At 33.6% G+C, this 19,019-nt stretch overlaps 1 pseudogene; it reads right to left on the reverse strand.

Annotated features, from left to right (window-relative positions):
• Positions 1–463: 463 nt before the first annotated feature.
• Positions 464–934, reverse strand: LOC127558023 (60S ribosomal protein L23a-like; annotated as a pseudogene).
• Positions 935–19,019: the final 18,085 nt, after the last annotated feature.

A 19,019-nucleotide genomic window follows, 5' to 3' on the forward strand; every position in this document is an offset into this window, starting at 1 on the left:
TGCCCCAGATGCTTCTCTCAGCCTTTGGCTCTTGTTATATTTCTCTGAGGCTACCAGCTGGCAGTAACTTTTTATTGCTCTCTATGGAGAAGTCTCCATACACTAGAAAATGGAAAAGAGATTTTTAAATTCTCTTACCTAATTAAACTTCCCTGCATCACAGTTCTAGTGATGGATTCCCTAGGCTAGAGCTAATTGTGACACTTTCAGGCACAAAGATGTGCCCTGGGGGAAAATATGGGATTATCTAATAATAATAATGACAATGAAATAAAAAATAATGTAATTAGAGTTTATATAGCACTTAAAGTTCTTCAGAACACTTTAGGAATGTTATATTATATCCTCATCAAATCCCAGTGAGGTAGGTGTATTCTTATTCTCATGTCCTGGTTCACATAACCATTTTTTTTTAAACTGGAAAACTTTTTATTGTAGGTGAAGTTGGAGAGTTAGACACAGTTTAGATGATTCCAATTCTGTTGGCAACAACTAAAGCATCGTTGTCTGGAGCAAGGTGGACATAAACCTTCTTTCCATTAGTTAACTTGTTAATCATGGCCATGGCAATGCGATAGAGCTTCTAACTCCTTTCTTGATCTGATACTTGTTGGACTTGATTTCCACAATGAAGACAAAGGAGTTGTTGTCCTCGATATTCTTCACAGCAAACTCTGTGGTCAAGGAAAACTTAATGATAGCATAATAATCAAGCTTATTTCTCCAAGGGCACTTTTTTTTTTTTTAGGTTATTTGGGCTGCCTTCAAAGTCTTATTGTCTTGGATCACTGGAACACAAAGCATGTTTGGATCATCTTTTTTTGTGACTGTGGATACCCTTCATCATCACCTTCTTTGCCTTCAAGGCTTTGGAATTGACTTCTGTGTTGGTGATGGTGGGGACAATGGCTTCCTTCTTTGCCTTTGGCACCATATTGGGGGAAAAGTCACCTGTTAAGTGTCTGAGGTAGGATTCATAATCAGGTATTCTTGACTAATTCTGACACTCTAGACACTGCCCATTCAGCTTTCTGAGAGTTCTCATCTCAAGTTGAAGATTTAGATAGGGTGACCCCAAACCCTGACACCAGGCATGTATCTCCTTTACTAAAGGATGAGTACCTTATTATTTACTTTCCTGCTTATGCATCTTAGCTGTATTATTCAAATGCCCAAGAAGACCATCAATAATCACTGCCAGTTATAAGCCATTCCCTAGAGAAGGACTGTGTCTTTGGCAGTTCCTTAGACATTGTTGTTGTTGTTATCCAGTCACATCTGACTCTTCATGATCCTGTGGATTATAATGTGTCAACACCATACATGAGATTTTTTTTGACAAAGATACTAGAATGGTTTGCCATTTTCTTACCCATTGGGTTAAGGCAAATAGCTAGTAAGTTTCTAAGGTCATGTTTGAACTCAGGTCTTCCAGGCCCAGTATTCTATCCACTGAACCACCTAGCTGCCTCCTATCTGACGGCATGCAATTTCTTTTATGAGAAGATTACTAAACTAGGGATGATGGAATTGCCATGGATACAGTTTACCTAGATTTTATCCAAGATTTTGATAAAGTATCTTATACTAATCTTGTGGAGAAAATAAAGAGATATTCATGAAAACATAATACACTTAAATGGATCAAGCACTGGTTGGATGGTAAAACTCAAAGAATAGTTGTTAATGATTCAATGTCAAGATAGCAACAGCTCTCTAGTAGAGTGCCCAAGGAGTCTTTGTTTGGTCCTGGGTTGCTTATACTTTTTGTTAATGACTTGGATAAAGATGTTGATGGCATGAAATTCAGTATCTTGCCCAGGACCTCATAGCTATTAAGTGCCTGAGGCCAGATTTGAATTCAGGTCTTCCTGATTCCACAGGTCTGGTACTCTTTCTATTATACTATGTAGCTGCAAAAGTGGATAGATAACCTCCAGAGGTGCTGGGTTCCTGCTCCATTGTGGTCCTAAATCAGAATATGTCAGAGGGTCCATAAACATTTATTATGTGCCTACTACATGCCAGGCATTGTACTAAATGTTAAGGATATAAAAAGAGGCAAAAGATGACCCCTGCCCTTAAGGAACTCACTCAAAGCAGAGACTGAATACTTGCTGACTAGATGATATAGTGGGTATTCCTTTGCATATGGGTCTTGTCAATGGAGTCCCTTCTGACTATCAAATGCTGTGATTCTTGGACTTTTTTTTGAGTTACAGTTTATTCTCTTTTCTTGCCAAAGTAATTATCTAAAATGGCCTTTAAAAAGATAAAAAGCAAAGGGGAAAATTGCACTGGAGTTCAATAAACCAATTTGTTCTTGAATGTTTTGATAATTATTATTAAGATCCTATCCTGTCATCTAAATTCCAAGAGAACCAAAGTATCCAATGCTAAGGTAATTATCACTTGAATAATAAAATTAGCTACTTAGTGAACAATCAAAAGGTTCATGGTATATGTAGATACCAGCTTTATAGCTTCAGAAGAAAAGATGTCAGGAAATAGAAGACCCCAGAAGCAACAAACAAATATGCACAGCAATTGAGAACACAAAAATAATTACCTACTGGAACCCAATTAAATAAGCCTATTAGATTCCAAGTTGTATGGTTAAAATGATGACTTGAGGAAAAACAGTAGAATTGACCATAATATCCTCAGATATACATTATGTTGCTACTGATTTTAGAAGTTCATGGGCCCCAATTAATTTAGCTCAACTAGAGTAAGATAGGGGAAGATAGAAGTCTTTCTATACACAAAGCTTTCCCTATGTACATTGTATGGGATAGAAAATTGGATTTGGAAACTGGAAGGTCTGGGGTTGAATCTGATCAGAAATACTTTTTTAACTCTGTGAAATTGTCTATATCATCTAAACTTTCTGACCCTTGGTTCCTTTATCTGCAAAAAGGGAATAATAGAATCATCTAGATGGCATAATAGATACAGTGGTGAGCCTAGAGAAAGAATGACCTGATTTCAAATGTGACCTTGGACATTTATTAGCAGTATGACTCTGGGCAAATCACTTAATTTTGGTCTCCTTCAGTTTCCTCAACTGTAAACTGGGAGTTAATATTAGCAACTCTCTCCCAGGATTGTTATGCGGATCAATTGAGGTATTATTTGTTAACAATAAAATGAGATATTGTAAAGGGTTTAACACAGTGCCTAGTATATTCTAGAAGCTTAATCAATACTTGTCTCCTTCCTTTCATTTCTTCCCATCTTATAGGGCTATTGTGAGACTTCAAATAATATATACTAACACTTTGTAAAATATGAGCTGGGAGGTAGAGAGAAGACATTTAAATTTTATATACTGCAACTTTATTGAAGTTGTTAATTATTTCTATTAGTTTTGTTGTTGCTATTGTTGATTCTCTAGGATTCTCAAAGCAAACCATCGTATCATCTGCTAAGAGTTATGGTTTTATTTTCTCATTGCCTATTTTTAAACATCCAACTTCTTTTTCTTGCATTATTATTATAGCTAGCATTTCTGGTAAAATGTTGAATAATATTTGTAATAATGAGAATTGTATCCTTGCTTCACCCCTGATCTTATTGAAAAAGCTTCTAGCTTATCCACATTACAAGTGATTGCTGATAGTTTTACATAGATTCTGCTTATCATTTTGGCTTCATTTTTACCTATTTTCTAGTGTTTTTAGTGGGAATGAGTGTTGTATTTTGGCAAAAGTTTTTTTTCTGCATCAATTGAAATAATCATATGATTTTTCTTGTTTTTGTTATTGATATAGTCAATTATACTAATATTTTTCTTAGTATTGATTGAGTCCTGAATTCTTGATCTACATCCCACCTAATCATATTGTATGCTCTCTGTGGTATATTGCTGTCATCTCTTTGCTAGTAATTTTGTTTATTTATTTTTTGCATTAATATTTATTAAGGAAATTGTTTTAAAGTTTTCTTTCTCTGTTTTTCACTTTTCTTGATTTAGATGTCATAAAATAAATTTGTGTCATAAAAAAGATGCATGATTTTTATCTATGTTTCTAAATAGTTTATATAACATTGGAATTAAATGTTCTTTGAACATATGATAGAATTTATTTGTAAATTCATCTGGTCCTCCTGTATGTGCCAAAATGTTTGTGACAGCCTTAGTGGCTAGAAACTGGAAATTGAATGGATGCCCATCAATTGGAGAATGGTTGGGTAAATTGTGGTATATGAATGTTATGGAATATTATTGTTCTGTAAGAAATGACCAGCAGGATGAATACAGAGAGGCTTGGAGAGACTTACATGAACTGATGCTAAGTGAAATGAGCAGAACCAGGAGATCATTATATACTTTAACAATGATACTGTATGAAGATGTATTCTGATGGAAACAGATTTCTTTGACAAAGAGACCTAATTCAGTTTCAATTGATCAATGATGGACAGAAGCAACTACGCCCAAAGAACACTGGGAAATGAATGTCAATTATTTGCATTTTTGTTTTTCTTCCCAGGTTATTTTTACCTTCTGAATCCAATTCTCCCTGTGCAACAAGAGAACTGTTCAGTTCTGCATACATATAATGTATCTAGGATACACTGCAACATATCTGACATATATAGGACTGCTTGCCATCTAGGGGAGGGGGTGAAGGGAGGAAGGGGAAAAATTGGAAAAGAAATGAGTGCAAGGGATAATGTTGCAAAAAATTACCCTGGAATGGGTTCTGTCAATAAAAAGTTATTATAAAATAAAATTAAAATAAAAAAAAATCATCTGGTCCTGGAGATTTCTTCTTAGGGAGATAATTGATGATTTGTTCAATTTTTTCCCTAAGATAAGGTTATTTAAATATTCTATTTCCTCTTCTGTTAATGTGGCAGTTTACATTTTGTAAAGTATAAGGGCATATAGTGGGACAGTGGATAGAACACATAATTTTAGAATCAAGAAGATTCATCTACCTGATTTCAAATCTGGTTTCGGATACTCATTAGTTATGTGATCCTGGACAAATCATTTAAAACCCCTTGCCTCAGTTTATTCATCTACAAAATTTATGTGGAGAGGTAAATGACAAAGTACTCTAGAATTTTTACTAAGAAAACCTCTAATGGGATCGCAGAGAATCCAACAATTGAAAAGCTTCAACAACAACAATAATGTATCAGGAACTGTGCTAAGTCATGAGGAAACAAATTAGCATGTCATCCTTTTGGGCTATCCTTCCCTTGTGTTTTCCTTTTTATGGATTTCCTAATAGAAATGTTGTCTAAAAATCTGGATTTAATTTCTAGCTCCAACATTTAATAATAGTGTGACCATGGGCAGGTCCTTTAGCCTGTTAGCGCCCCAGTCTACTGATCTATAAAATGGGGAGAGTTCTCATATTAAGATTCATATTTTTATCTTTCTCACACATGTGCAATTCTGAATATTATCCAACCTCTCAGTGCCCTCAAGTTACTCTGTAAGATTATAAATTGCAAAGTAATGACAATTTGCATTGAGAGAAATTTCCTCTACCACACCACCAAAAAAATTAATTAAAAAAAAAAAAAAGTGAGGATAATAGTCAAACTATTGCTTCACAAGGCTGTTGTAAGGATTGGGTAAGGGACAGCTTGGCAAATTTTACAGTGCTATATTCAATTTAATTCAGCCAGCATTTATGAAGTACTTCATAGGTTCAAGGTTGTACATGCAAGCTGTTATTATTTTAATCAGATTTCACTTGTTTAAAAATACATACAATTGGATGAGGAGGAGAGTAAGGGGGAGTATAGTATAGAAGAAGAGGCAGACATACCACTATCATCCAGAATTCTTCTCTACTTTGAATTCTTACTTGGCATTAGACATCTGGCAATGATATTACAATCTACTAAAGCCATTTTTAACTTCTCTAGTATAATCAATAGTTTACCAGCCAGTGATATTAGGAGAAATGGGACAGAAAATGGTTATTCCTCTCTACAATAAATACATTTTTGAGTGTGACCCCAAACTATTTTTAGAGTTCCTTTTGCAGAAATTTCTTGCATAAAACCTAGTCAACTCCTTAGATCTTGCCATCCCTCTAAACTCTTCCATTTCCAAAATATTGTGTTCTCAAATTCTCCTCTCTGAACCAATATCCTTTTATTCCATCTTTTCCATTCCTTTGCTCCTAACTACATATTGGTCTGTGATTTCATTAATCCTACTTATTCTCCCTATTTATTATTTTTGCCCTAATTGCACTTGCCTCCTTACTCAGCCTGCTTCCTAGAATTATCCATTTCAATGTTCTTGTCACCCCTCTGATAACCCTTCACTTGCTATTCCTTCCATCAGGATACTTCTCCCTATTCATTTTTTCAAGCAATATAGGATAAAAGTCTTGAATCTGTATTGAATTCTCCTACTCCAAATTTGTAGTAATAAACCTTAGTTTATTGACTGGGTTCTTGTTGATTCTATTTTTTTCATCTATCCCTTCCCAGTTTACTACTGAATTCATGAAGAACTATTCTAAACATTTTTCACTTGGCAGTTTCCCACACACACACCCCAATATTACCAAATGTTCTCAATTTGTTGATATCTCTTCCATCTTAAGACTTCTTTGTCTTCCCTTATTCATTGTTTTTCTATTGTCTCAGACTAATTCATTCACCAATGTTCTTATCTAATCTTTTGCAAAAACAAAAACAAAAACAACAAAAACAAAAAACATGAAAAAGATTTTATAACACCTTGCTCTATAAAATCACCCTCTCTTTAAGTATCTCCAACTCTATCTGTTGGCTCCTTTCTCTCTGCCTATAAACATATCTAGACTTGTACTATCCCCCCCCCAAAAAAAAAAAATCCTATCTTAATTGTCCTATCTCCTTGTGCTGCTTTTTTATTAAAGAAATACTGGGCAGAATAGCCTTCATTCACTATTTCTACTTCCTCATCATCCATCATTTTTTGCTTAACTTGGAGTCAGGGAGATCTGAGTTCAAATCTCTCACATTTCAACTAACTGCAGGACCCTAAACAATTCACCTAAACTCTGTCTCAGTTTCCTCAATTGTAAAATATAAAACACCTACCAACCAGAGTTGTAAAGATCAAATGAAATATTTGAAAATCATTTAGCATATACTGGGTCTTTGATGAATACCCATTCCCTGTTCCACAACCCATTACAATCTGGTTATAAAACATCTACCATATGCCAAGTACTGGGAATATGAAGATAAAAGTGACCAAAAATGTATTCTTTATCTCAAGAAATACACTAACTCCATAACTTTGGGAATAATGACTCAGTCACCAAATATGTTATTTTCTCTACCTACCTTTCAATTTGACTTTGTTGACCACCTTTGCTTCTTGGTGCTATTTTTTTCTTTGAAGTTTTTTTTTAATTATGATCTTAACAAACATCAAATAAAATGAACATTAATGTAAGTCCAATAGAACAGAAAAATAAGATTGGACTTGCAGCACTTAAAAGTAAACTTATGTAGGGTTGTTAGGAGACTCAACTGAGTTAACATGTTTAAAAAACTTCTGTAAACCTTAAAGTGCTTTTAACTATTATTTTGATTATTATTTGTGAAATCTATTCATATTCTCTTACCCAATTCCTCTTGTGACTAAAAGGAAATATTTATAAACTGTTGTTTGGAATCCATAAACCAGAACCATGAATTACTCGTTTTTTTTTTCCTTTGAAAACATCATAGGTATTTATTCAATTATATGATTTGCTCATCTCTTCCCATACCACTGATATCTAGCCAAATGTATTTCCATCTAAAATATCAAAACCTAAATTTTCAGTGAACTTTAAAACAGGGGCATTCTCAGATCTTTTTACTATTATCTAAAAATAAAAACTTTTTTTGAGTCTTGAATTGTCCCTGCACCATCCATTTCAAAGACAAGAAATGATATCCATTAGATATATGAAGTTATTCAAAACATATTTCTGCCTTAGCTATGTTGCAACAGCAATAATAAAAAGAAAAATTTGAAAATATGTTTAAATATGTAACTGTGTTCATCAATTCTCTTTCTGGAAGATGACAGCATTTTTCATCATGAGTCATTTGGAATTGTTGTGGATAACTGTATTGATCAGAGTAGTTAAGTCTTTTATACTTGGTTATTGTTACAATATTGCTGATCCTGTGAAATATTTTCTTGGTTCTGCTTGTTTCACTTTGCATCATCTCATAAAAGTGTTCCCAGGATTCTATGAAACCATCTCCCTTCAATAGGTTAAATCCAGAGTGAAGAGGCTTCTATATCATGATAGAGAATTTCTGTTGCATTAGAAATATATTCTGGAGAGGAAGAATGTCCTGCTTCTATCACATTTTAGCTCTGTGATGCTGCTTTAGGCACTAAACTCCTTAGTGGCCCAGGCATCTCTACAACTCTACTCTGGTGTGCAGTTGCCCATCAGCACTGGTAGAAGGAACTCCTTTAATTGAAGATTGCAATGAAATTAGAAGACCAAATCAAAAACAAAGACCAATTAAAGGAAAGTATTTAAGTAGTCTCAACTAAAGGCCTCCTCTGATACTTCAGTTGGCTTTGGGTTTGAGTTCCTCAAAGCTAGCCTAAATTTCTAGTAGGTGTAATCAAATTGTGAAGGCTTTAACTATGAGACTAGCAGCAGCTAGGTGGCACAGTGGATAGTATGCCAGGTCTGCATGCAGTCAGGAAGACTCATCTTTCTAAGCTCCAATCTGACCTAAGTCACTTACTAGTTATTGGTATCCTGGACAAGTCACTTAACCCTATTTCCTCAGTTTCTTCATCTGTAAAATGAGAAGGAAATGGCAAATCACTCCAGTAGTTTTGCCACCCAAATAGAAACAAAGAATAGGAAGTGATTGAAAATGACTAAACAACAATCACCAGCAACAACAGATTACATATTTGGAGCCCAAGAACTATTTTAGTTCTGCTTGGGGGAGATTATCAGAGAAAGCTGGAATACCATGTGAAGAATTTTTTTGGTTAAGGAAGTTTTTGAACACACTATTTGAAAGCTATTTGAAGAGTTATCACCTTCCTTTATGGGGGACTCTATGAATACTGATTAAATCATGGACTCTTTGAATTTTATCAAATGATATTAAACCACATTTATAAATGCTTTTAGATTTACAAAGTCCTTTTGATATATATGGTACACATATTTTTATCCCTACTTCAGTGATAAGAAAACCAAGTGTTATTGAACTTATACTAGTCTTATCTGAACTAGTTCATAGTTAAGCAAGTAAAACCAGGAAAATAACATATCATAATACAAATGGAAAGAATAACAACAGAAAAAAATGAAACTAAATTCTGTTATTATAATTACTGAACTTGAATCTGAAGAAAAGATGGAAAAATACAGCCTCCCTGGTATCATGATGCAATTCCTTTAGAGGCAGTGTGAAATACAGGGGTTTGGAAGATTAAGTGGGGGTCTCCTCTAACCAAAGCTAACATATTTTGTTTATCTGCATGTTAAAATACTGTTAGTCATCATGTGGAAGAAGAAATAAAGACTCTTAAGGGAGTCTAAAGCCTTGAAAAATGGAGTGCCATGAAAGAAAGAAATGGTTAAATGTTCCTCAGGCCATTGAGGCATCTCTGATTTTTGAAAAGGCCTATTGGAGTTTTCTTGTTTAAAGTACCTTGAGGAAGTCCACATTGTGTGATACATAAAAGTGGAATGGAAACAAAATTCCTTGAAAAACAATGACTTAGTAGTGCTTCAAACAATGTAAAGATTTGTAGCCAAGTTCTCTACCAGACATGAAATTTCTACCCTTCTTTGTTTGAGTTCTAGGAAAATATTTGAACTACTTCAATATTCAATTTTTACATATGAGAATCTGGAATTTTATAAGTTTTGTAGGAGACTATCTTTTTTAGAGATGTATACTTTTTTTCATTTATGGAATTTTTATTTTAGATGTTCTAGTAAGAAGAATATGAAATAAAAAGTCCCCTCTTCTGACTAAGCTGTCTTTTATAAACATTTAAGGTCTTGGGAAAGCACTTAGAGAATTTTGGAGCTGAAAATGATTTCAGGAGAGGAAAAAAAAGAAGCTCATTAATTTTACATCATGGCTTTCAAATGTAATGGAAGATTACTGCATTGTAAAAAAGATCAGGAAATAACAAAATTAAGTAGTGCACAGAAAGAAGACCTATGTGAACTAATTCAGAGTGAAATAAGTAGAATGGGGAAAATAATATTCAGCAAAGCAAATGGAAAGAAGAGCAACAGAAAAAAAAAAATGAAACTAATTCCTGTGTCATAATCATCAAGGTTGACTTTGAAGAAAAGATGAAAAAAACAATCCTTTCCTTGAACTTTGATATCTGCTCTCCCCCAAACCTTTGGTATGACCATATCTAGCTTTCCCACCATTAGATATCATTTCTCCTTTGTTAATTCCTCCTTATTGATTAGAAATCTGGGGCTTTATAAATATTTTTTGATGTGAGATCCAGTGCTAACATTTCAGAGTTAAATTATTTTTATGATTTTTCAAATTTCAAAGAAAAGTGTGAGAGGAAAGGGGAGGATCAGTATGTTATCAGCTTCACATAATACTAATTACTACACAAAAAACTGATAAAATACTGTTGAATTATACATAGCAACAGCAAAATTATGTAAGAGTCAACTGTGATTCACTTAGCTCTCTTCAGCAATGTGGTGATCCAATACAATTCCAAAAGACTTTGCATAGAAAATGTCATCTGAATCCAGGGAGAAGTATGGAGATTGAATGTGGATTAAAATATAGTATTTTCATCTTTTTTGTTTGTTTGCTTTTCCTTTCACATGTTTTTCCCCCTTTAGGTCTGATTTTACTCCCACAACATGACAAATTTGGAAATATGTTTAAAAGGATTACACATATTTAATCTATATTAGATTGCTTGCTGGCTTGGGAAGGAAGGAAAGAAGGGAGAGAGGGAGAAACATTTGGTACACAAAATTAAAAAAAAATAAATGTTGAAAACTATGTTAAATGTATTTAGAAAAAATAAAAATAATATTGAAAAAAAATAAAATACTGTTGAAAGTTTCAACAAATGAATTGAGCAGTTTCTTGGTCACATATTATAGGAAGAGTGGGCACAAGATCTGTTTTCTTTCCTTATGTGCACCTAAAGGGCATAGTCTAACTTTGAGATGAAACATGAGTAGGGAGGAGGTCTGAGAAGCCTGAATAGTTTCTAGGAAGGTCTCCTCTATTGCTCACACTCTTTTGTGTTACATATGTTTTTATTTTTAAGTTGTTGCAATAAAAAAAAATTGGAAGGAATTAGTACATCTCTATGATTTTGAGAAAAAATGCATCAAAAATGACAGGTATCTCAATGATATCTTAGGTATGATAGCAACCTAATTCTTAGCATTTATTGAATCTTAATGATTAAAAAATAATCGCTATATGTTGAGAGTTGTAAAGTACTCTTCTCACAACACCACTATAAAACAAGAAGTGAATATATAATTATTGGCTCAATCCTGAGGAGCTTGATCATTATAACTGCACATAGTTATCACATTTTGATATTATTTTTATCCTTGTTTCTTATTGCACGATAGTATTCAATCACATTCATATATTACACTTTTTTCAACCTTCCCTAATTGATGAGAACCCCATGATTTCCCATTTTTTGCCACCACAAAAAGAATTGTCATAAATATTTTTGTACAGAATGGAACTTTTACTCTTTGATCTCTTACGGGCATAAGCTTCACAATAGTATTGCTAGGTTAAAAGATGTGCACTGTTTAGCAACTCTTTATACACAATCTCAAATTAATTTCCTGTATGACTATCATATCTAATAATATCAAATAATAATAGATAAAATTTATATTATGTTTACTACATTCTGGACACAGTGCTAAATGTAATTATTATCTCATTTGATTCTCACAACAACCCTGAGAGGTAGGTGTTATAATTACCACCATTTTGTGGTTGCTCAGTCATTTCTGTTGCATCTAACTCTTCGTGACTCTATTTGCAAAGTTACTATCAATGGTTTTTCCATTTCCTTCTTTTGCTCATTTTACAGAGAAGAACTAAGTCAACTGGGGTTTTGTGACTTGTCACATAGCTAGTATGCATCTGAGGCCAGATTTGAACTCAGAAAGATGAGTTCTTGACTCCAGGCCTGGAACTCTATCCACTGTATCCCCTAGCTTCTCATTCCCATTTTGTAGATGAGGAAACTGAGGCAATCATAAGTTAAGTTACTTGGCTAGGGTTACACAACTAGCAAATATCCCAACCTAGATTTGAAAATTGATATTCCTCAATCCATGTTCTATTTATTGTGCTATTAATTAACTGCCTAGTCATAAAATTTGGGATTTAGATGGAGAACTATGACTGGATCAATTCATAACTCCTCCAATATTTGTTTATCAATATGCCTATTTTCTAATAATTCTTTTAACATTTATCTTATCCTTTCTTCAGCCCCAATCCCTAGCTTTGTTTTTTTTTAATTTTAATTTAATTTTATTTAATAATAACTTTGTATTGACAGAATCCATGCCAGGGTAATTTTTTACAACATTATCCCTTGCACTCGCTTATGTTTCGTTTTTTTCCCCTCCCTCCCTCCACCTCTCCCCACCTCCCCCCCCCCCCCGCCAAGATGGCAAGCAGTCCTATATATGTTAAATATGTTGCAGTATATCCTAGATACAATACATATTTGCAGAATCGAACAGTTCTCCTGTTGCACAGGGAGAATTGGATTCAGAAGGTAAAAATAACTCGGGAAGAAAATCAAAAATGCAAATAGTTCACATTCGTTTCCCAGTGTTCCTTCTTTGGGTGTAGCTGTTTCTGTCCATCATTTATCCCTTGAAACTGAGTTAGGTCTCTTTGTCATAGAAATCCACTTCCATCAGAATACATCCTCATACAATATCGTTGTCGAAGTGTATAATGATCTCCTGGTTCTGCTCATCTCACTTAGCATCAGTCCATGTAGGTCTCTCCAAGCCTCTCTGTATTCATCCTGCTGGTCATTCCTTACAGAGCAATAATATTCCATAACATTCATATACCACAATTTACCCAGCCATTCTCCAATTGATGGGCATCCATTCATTTTCCAGTTTCTAGCCACTACAAACACAATCTCTAGCTTTGTAAATCTGATGGCTAATAAATGAAATCTCAGACTTGTTTTAGTTTAATTATTATTCATTTGGAACATTTTCCCCCTCATATAACTATATATAGCCTGGTTTCTTAAGCAAGGTATTTTTTTTCTCAATTCTTCTCTGGAGGCAAAGTTGTTTATTATGATTTTATGATATGTTATAATGACCTTTGGTTTTATTTTTTATCATTCTCAACAAAGATATTTTCAAGAAATTGCATTTGTGGTCTTTATCTCATAATAATGAGAAGATTGAAAGAAAACATGAGACATCTACAAAATAAAAATTTTAAATGTATAGATAGTAAAGAAAAAGAAGAGATGGTGTAAAGATTAGACATCTTCCTGAAAATAAAATGAAAAAGAAAATATGACTAGTATACTTCAAAATAATTAAATTGTCCTAAAATACTAGAAGCAGAATATAACTTGCAGAATAAGCAAAACCCCAGAATATCAAGAGAAGGAAAGCATAACTTTAACTCACAAGAAAATATTGTAAACAAATTTTATATTTATGATATCAGAACAATTTTGTAGATATCGAAGATAATATCCTTCAAATTCATAGGAGAAATGAACAAAATAGTGGATTACCCCATTGTTGCAAGAAATAAAAAAGTAATACAATATTATAGAGAACCAAGGAAAATTAGCTGATATCCTTAATATAATGCATCTTTAAAATATGAACCTAAAATAAAAGAAATTAAACAGATGTTCTAACAGAAAAGCCATTAACTTTAATCATTCCATTAAAAGAACTCAAAAGCAAAAAGGGTATTGAACATGCAAAATGAACAAACACCAGAAAGTTAACTGCCTGCAGGTAGTAATGAAAGATGAAGCAATGTATTATTTCTTTTTTTCCCCTTGGTTCTCTTCCTTTTAGACTTTGCTGTCTCATCATACATCATATCCCATTTCCAAACTTTGGCTGTATTATAAGACCCTGTCCTAGGCTTTCGTCTCTTCTCTCTCATGATGACCTTCTCTTAATTCAGATGAAACTCAGAATTGAAATCCAATTCTTGTTTATTTTTTGGATTCCAGTTCTACATCTGTGAACACTGAACATTTTGAACTGCCTATTTTACAGGCATCTCAAATTCAAACTTATCCAAAACAAAATTCTATATCTTTTCCATGAAACATAATTCTTTTTCAAATCTCCCTATTTCTTCCAGGACACCATCCTGTCAAACACACAATTTTCCAAACCTATACTTACTCCTTTCTCATATATCTATTCAGTTGCCAAATATTATCAATTCTAATGAATTCTATTAGTTTTCTTTCTTCTGACATTGTACCTCTTCACAAGCTGTCCTTTGTGCCAGGAATCAATCAACAAATAAAATTTATTAAGTTCCTGTTAGATTTGAGGGACTGAGCTAGGTGCTGAGGATATGAAGACAAAAAGTAACATAGTATTTGATAAAAATAAGTTTGTATTTAATCAAGGAAGAAAGTACTCATATAATTATGTATAAATATAATTATATTCATAATATATACAAAATGAATATAACATAATGGAGAGAGGGAGAGCACTAGCATTTGAGGAGATTAGGAAAGGTTTCATGTACAACATGTTGACTAAGCTGAATTTTAAGGAAGGATCGCACAAATTACAAAAGGATGAGACATTTCATTCCAGGCATGGGAATGCTTTTAGATTCTTCTTTTTTATGTTTTACATGTTAAAATATGTTAAACCTAATATGTGTAAACATATTTAAGCAATTCTCTTCTTGCACAAGAAAACTCAGATCAAAAGGGAAAGAAAATGAATAAAAAAAAAAAACCAAAATGCAAGTGAACAAAATAAAAAAGAGTGAGAATGTTATGTTGTGATCCATATTCAGTTCCTACAGACCTCTGTGGGAGGTCTGAGTGTAAATGGCTCTCTTCATCAAAAAATCATTGGAACTAGCATCAATTATCTTATTATTGGAAAGAGTCATGTTCATCTGCATTGATTATTGTATAATATTGATGTTGTCGTGTACAATGATCTCCTGGTTCTGCTCATTTCACTTAGCATCAGTTCAAGAAAGACTCTCCAGGACTCTCTAAAATCATCCTCCTAATCATTTGTTACCGAACAATAATATTCCAAAACATTCATATATCATAATTTATTCAACTGATGGGCATCCAGTCAGTTTCCAGTTTCTTGCCACTATGAAAAGGGCTGCCACAAACATTTTTGCCCATGTGGGTCCCTTTCCCTCCTTTAAGATGTCTTTAGGATATAAGTGCAGTAGAAACACTGCTAGATCAAAGGGTATGCACAGTTTGATAACTTTTTGAGAATGCTTACAAATTGCGCTCTAGAATGGCTGGATCTGTTCACAGTTCCACCAACAATGTATTAATGTCCCAGTTTTCCCATATTCCCTCCAACACTTATCATTATCTTTTCCTGTCAGCTGATTTCAGAAGTGTGTAGTGGTGTTTCAGAGTTGTCTTAATTTTCATTTCTCTGATCAATATGCTTCTTGTTTCTTATCTAATTTCTTTCTAAGTTCAGTTTAAATTCTACCTTCAACTTAATCAACTTTTGTTCTTGCTTTTGTTCATTTTCTTACTGTTGTTGTTCTTGTTTTTATTCATCTTCTTCTGGTCTTTCTTGTTGTTCTTGATTTTCTTGTTCTCCTTGTTTTTGTTCTTTAACTTATTTTCCTCCTTGTTCTTGTCCATCTTGTTTTTTTTTTTTTTGTTACTTATATCTTTTTGTTTTCTTCTTGTTTTTGTTTTTCTCAGCAGTGGTGGAGGTGGAGATGGTGATACTAGTGATGGTGAATAGTTGTAATATTATATAATAACTGGGAAGATTAGACAGACACATGGAAGTGTCTAATAATAATGAAAGGTAGCATTTACAAAAGATCAAATGACACAAGTAGTTGTGTGGTTAGAGTTGGGAACAGAATAATCCATGTGAGATGGGAATGTTATGGAAAGCTTCTTAAAAGATAATGGGCATTAATCTGAACTCTGAAGAAAAATAGGACTTAGGAAATTGGGGGAAAGTATTCTAGAGTGAAGGAAGAATGTGAGCAAAGATGAGCAAAAAGAAAAGTGAGTAAACAAGTTTGGCCTCAGGGGAGAATTTCTGCAGGGATGGCTCCAAAGGGCAGATCTAGACTTCAGGTAGCTCAATGTAAAGAAAAACTTTCTAATTAGATTTATCCAAAAGTCTCTCTGCTGTTTTGTGGAGGCCAAATACAAATGGGAGAGAAGATAAGATGAAAGGCTGGGTGATGTTTGGGAGAAGTGTGAGATAAACTTCTGATTTCATTTTTAAAAAAATATCTCAATGAGGTATGTCTGTCTCTACATAAAATAAGTACTAATCAAAAGTTATTGAAATGCTAACAAAAGGATTTGAATATAGACCAATATCTTTTGAAGGGATTATTTAAAAGCAAATTACATTTTAAATGGACCACCCTACATTTAATGAAAAATGTTATAAATATATTGTGGAACAACACAATCAGATATACTGAGAAAGGACCTTGTAGTTAGTTCAGAATATTACTTCTGTGACTTTCTCACTTACTGAGTATTCTTGGATAACACTTTAGCCTCCCTGTGTTTTAAATCCCATATTTCTGCCCTATAACTCCAAAAAAGTAAGATTGGCATTTGAAATGATAAACTTTAACATAAAATACAATTGCAATTTTATTATGAGTAAGGGGAATGATTTTATCCCTTCCCCTTCAATTAATAACAACAAGGTGTTAAGCCTAAGATCCTGCATGCTGAGATTTTGATGTATGAACAAGATGTTTCTAAACCCTGTGTCATTTTTATGAGGAATGAACTTCTGTGATTGGGTCAAAGGGGTAACAGTGTGATGGGCTAAACACATGATCCAGTAGTACCTCTGGGAACTTTAAATATTAAGAGAAATTTTAGCAGCTTATAAGCCATAAGTTGAAGTTTTCAGTTTAGGAGTATAGGAGAATCCTTGGTGTGCTTCTTTGCTCCCAGATGGAAGCATTGTTTCCTGGCGTAGTTAAGTAGCACAATGGTTAGCGTATTGACCTTGGTATCAAGATGATTCTGGGTTCAAATCCAGTCTCAGACATTTATGATTCATCGTTCTCAGCCTCAGTTTCCTCATCTGTAAAATGGAAGCACCTATCTCCTTCTGTTAGTTTGAGAATCAGAAGCGAATAACATGCAAAATACTTGGCAAACCTTGAAGTGCTATGTAAATGCATTTTCTCTGATTCCAATTGTATACCCTGTCTAATACTAGTCCAGGCTCTTTAAAGATGTGACCAATAGGAAGAAGGGTGGGACAGGGAAAGAGAGAGACAGACAAAGATAAAGATATAGACAGAAGTTTTTTTTTTTTTCCCTTACCATTTCCTCCATTGAATGTAATTCATTCTCAGGTGTCTGGCTCCAAATCTAGATTGGAATTCTTAACTCTTAAACTGAAATATATTTTACTGACATTATACCAGTTTTTTTAAAGTTCCCAGAGGCAGTTGACTTTTTTGGTTCAGCAGTTTTTCTGTTCCCAATCAAGTTCATGCCTCATTAAAAGACCATAGGGCATAGGGGTATCTTGTTTACACATTGAAACTTCATCTTGTGTTACTATCCTTTAAATTCAATGCCTTATGATTGTATTAATTAATATCTGGTTTGGAATTTCCCCTCACATAATTATAAAAACAAGTATAAATAAGATTTTATATGAAATAAAATTATCACATATATTGATCTGGGAATAAAATTTCCTCACTTATGTGAGAAACACACTCTCAGGACATCCAATTGTTAGCACAGTTTGGTGGAATAACTTTGTGTTTCTTTCATAAAATCTGGATTCTAGAAAAAATAATAACAAAATTCATTTTGAAGAACAAAAGGTCAACTGTCAAGGGAACTACTGAAAAAAAAAATCTATTGAAGGTGGCCTAGCTGTATCAGATCTACAACTGTATTACAAAGCAGCGGTCATCAAAACCATTTGGTATTGGCTAAGAAATAGACTAGTTGATCAGTGGAATAGGTTAGATTCACAGGACAAAATAGTCAATAACTATAAAAATCTAGTGTTTGACCCCAGCTTTTGGGATAAAAATTCACTGTTTGACAAAAACTACTGGAAAAACTGGAAATTAGTGTGGCAGAAACTAGGCATTGACCCACACTTAACACTGTACACCAAAATAAGGTCAAAATGGGTTCATGATCTAGGCATAAAGAATGAGATTATAAATAAATTGGAAGAGCATAGGATAGTTTACCTCTCACACTTGTGGAGGAGGAAGGGTATGATCAAAGAAGAACTGAGATCATTATTGATCACAAAATAGATAATTTTGATTATATCAAATTAAAAAGTTTTTGTACAAACCAAACTAATGCAGACAAGATTAGAAGGAAAACAATAAACTAGAAAACCTTTTTACAGTCAAAGGTTCCGATAAAGGCCTCATTTGCACAATATATAGAGAATTGACTCAAATTTATAAGAAATCAAGCCATTCTCCAATTGATAAATGGTCAAAGGATATGAACAGACAATTTTTGGATGAAGAAATTGAAACTATTACCACTCATATGAAAGAGTGTTCCAAATTACTATTGATCAGAGAAGTGCAAATTAAGACAACTCTTACTATTACATTGTCACACCTGTCAGATTGGCTAAGATGACAGGAAAAGATAATGACAAATGTTGGAGGGGATGTGGGAAAACTGGGACACTGATACATTGTTGGTGGAGTACTGAACGGATCCAGCCATTCTGGAGAGCTATTTGGAATTATGCTCAAAAAGTTATCAAACTGTGCATACC

The sequence above is a fragment of the Antechinus flavipes genome, chromosome 3 (genome assembly GCF_016432865.1).
Source record: "Antechinus flavipes isolate AdamAnt ecotype Samford, QLD, Australia chromosome 3, AdamAnt_v2, whole genome shotgun sequence".
In the NCBI taxonomy this organism is placed as follows: domain Eukaryota; kingdom Metazoa; phylum Chordata; class Mammalia; order Dasyuromorphia; family Dasyuridae; genus Antechinus; species Antechinus flavipes.